Genomic DNA, 3,441 nt, shown 5'->3' on the forward strand with positions numbered 1-3,441 from the left:
GGGGGTCCCTATATGGGGTCCCTATGGGTTCCTTTGGGATGGGGTCCCTATGGGGTGGGGGTCCATTGGGGTGGGACACTATGGGGTGGGGACCCTATGGGGTTGGGGTCCCTATGGGGTGGGGGTCCCTATATGGGATCCCTAATGGGGTGGGGGTCCCTATGGGGTCCCTATGGGGTGGGGACTCTATAGGGTGGGGGTTCCTTTGGGGTGGGGACCCTATATGGGGTCCCTATAGGGTGGGGGTCCCTATGGGGTGGGGGTCCCTATATGGGATCCCTATGGGGTTGGGGTCCCTATATGGGGTCCCTATGGGGTAGGGGACTCTATAGGGTGGGGGTCTCTATAGGATGGGGGTCCCTATAGGGTGGGGGTCCCTATGGGGTCGGGATCCCTATAGGGTGGGGGTCTCTATGGGGTGGGGGTCCCTATGGGGTTGGGGTCTCTATATGGGGTCCCTATGGGGTCAGGGTCCATTGGGGTGGGGACTCTATATGGGATCCCTATGGGGTCAGAGTCCCTATATGGGATCCCTAACGGGGTGGGGGTCCCTATGGGGTCAGGGTCCCTATAGGGTGGGGGGTCCCTATAGGGTGGGGGTCCCTATGGGTTGGGGGTCCCTATGGGGTGGGGGTCCATTGGGATGGGGGTCCCTATATGGGATCCCTATGGGGTCAGAGTCCCTATATGGGATCCCTATGGGGTGGGGGTCCCTATATGGGATCCCTAATGGGGTGGGGGTCCCTATGGGGTCCCTATGGGGTAGGGGTCCCTATGGGGTCAGGGTCCATTGGGGTGGGACCCTATGGGGTGGGGGTCCCTTTGGGGTGGGGGTCCCTATATGGGATCCCTAATGGGGTGGGGGTCCCTATAGGGTGGGGGTCTCTATGGGGTGGGGGTCCCTATGGGATCCCTATGGGGTCGGGGTCCCTATATGGGGTCCCTATATGGGATCCCTATGGGGTCGGGGTCCCTATATGGGGTCCCTATATGGGATCCCTATGGGGTTGGGGTCCCTATATGGGGTCCCTATGGGGTGGGGGACTCTATGGGGTGGGGGTCCATTGGGATGGGGGTCCCTATATGGGGGTCCCTAATGGGGTCGGGGTCCCTATATGGGGGTCCCTATATGGGATCCCTATAGGGTGGGGGTCTCTATAGGGTGGGGGTCTCTATGGGGTGGGGGTCTCTATGGGGTGGGGGTCTCTATGGGGTGGGGGTCTCTATGGGTAGGGAGACCCTATGGGGTCAGGGTCCCTATGGGGTTGGGGTCCCTATTTGGGGTCCCTATATGGGATCCCTATAGGGTAGGGGGTCCCTATCCCCCCCCATTACCTGGACCCACTCATTGAAGGCATTGAGGAGGGTCAGGGGGTCTCCGTGTTGGTTCTCCAACGTTCTCCGGGTCTCGACCCTTTGGGGGTCCGACGAGCGAAGGATGAACGGGGTCGGGACGCTCAACATGGCGGCCAACGTCAATGTGGGGCCGGTCAATGCCAGGAGGGAGCCCCACACCAACATCTTCCCTATGGGGCGAGGATATGGGGGGATATGGGGGGATATGGGGTCCACCTATAACCGCATAAACCCCATAACTCCCCCTATAACCCATAAAACCATAAAAATTTTAAACTTTTCCCTATAACCCCATAACCCCATAACTCCCCTATAACCCATACCAATAACTCCCCTAAACCCCATAACCACCCATAACCCCCCTATAACCCCATAACCCATAACCCCCCATACCCCAATAATCCCCCTATAACCATATCGCCCCATAAAACTCCCACATAACCCCATAACCGCCCTATTAACCCGATAACCCCCCATAACCCCATATGCCCATTGACCTCAATAACTCCCCCCATAAACCTCCATAACCATTATAACTTCCCATAAACCCCATAACTCCCCCTAATAAACCCCAATAACCCCATAACGCCTCCCATAACCCCATAACCACCCAAACTCCCCCATGACTCCCATAACCCCATAACCCCAATAACCCCCATTGTCCCATTGACCCCCCATTAACCCTATACACCCCATAACCCATAACTCACCCTATAACCACATTCCCATAACTCCCCCCCAATAACCCCATAAACTACCCCCCTATATTAACCCCATTGAACCCATAACTCCCCTAATAAACCCCATAATACGACCCCCATAACCACCAATAAACCCAATATCCCCCATAACCCCATACCGACCCACGCTCATTGCCCCAAATGCACCACCCATATACCATAACCCCCTATAGTAACCCATAACTCACCCTGATAACCCCATTGACATTTTTTGTTGGTTTTTGTGTTTTTTGTTTTTTTCCTATAACTGCCCCTAAACCCCCATTGACCCCATTTAGCCTTCATTGATTCGGTGACGCTGTAGACCAGGAACAGCCGGGTGACGTTAACAACGGGCTGCGGCCCACCAGGTTGGCGCCCGATAGATTGAGACCAACGGAGCTGCTGTCGAGCGGGTCAGCTCCATAGAGACCATAGGAACACTGGGGGGTTAATGGGGGGCAAAATGGGGGAAATATTATTTAGGGGGGTAATAGGGGGTATATTGGGTAATAATTATGGGGGTAAATTATGGGGGCAAATTGAGGACGCCCCCATCCCCCCCCAAACCCCATTGGGACCCCCATCTATAATATGCCCTCTTCCCTAAGCCCCATTGGGACCCTATGCCCCCCCCAGACCCCATTGGGGACCTGTTTCCCCACCTATATATGCCCCCCCCCCAGACCCCATTGGGACCCACTCTCCCTCCCATAAACCCATTCAGGGGACCCCCAATAACATGCCCCCCCCCCAAACCCCCATTGGGACCTCGTGTCCGTCCTATCTCCCCCATTGGGCCCCTAAGTCCCCCAGAACCCCATTGGGACCTACCTATCCCCCGATAGGGACCCCTAATCACCCCATAGGGGGACTCGTCCTATCACGCACGCCCAGCTCAAACCCCATTGGGGACTACCCTATCCCCCCTCGCCCAATCCCCATTGGGACCAATATCCCCCCTCCCAGACCCCATAGGGACCCACACTACCCCTAACCATTGGACCTCCTATCCCCGCCATTGGACCCCTATGCCCCGCACAACCTCCATTGTGGAAACCCTATTTTTTCTATGACCCACCTACCCCCAAACCCCCATGGGGGACCCTATATCCTATTGGGACCCCCATCTATATATTGACCCCGATATGCCCCCCCCCCAGACCCCCCCTCAACCGCCATTGTGGGACCTATAACCCTATATCCACCATTGGGACCCCATTCCCCTCCCCCCTAACCTCCATAGGACCCCTTAATTCCCGCCATAGGGACTCTATTCCCGTCCCCAACCCATAGGCCCCTATATGCTATAGGGGAGCCTCCCCATCTTATATAGTCTCCGCCTCCCAACACCCACATTGGGACC

Source organism: Coturnix japonica, unplaced genomic scaffold, assembly GCF_001577835.2.
Source record: "Coturnix japonica isolate 7356 unplaced genomic scaffold, Coturnix japonica 2.1 chrUnrandom592, whole genome shotgun sequence".
Lineage (NCBI taxonomy): Eukaryota > Metazoa > Chordata > Aves > Galliformes > Phasianidae > Coturnix > Coturnix japonica.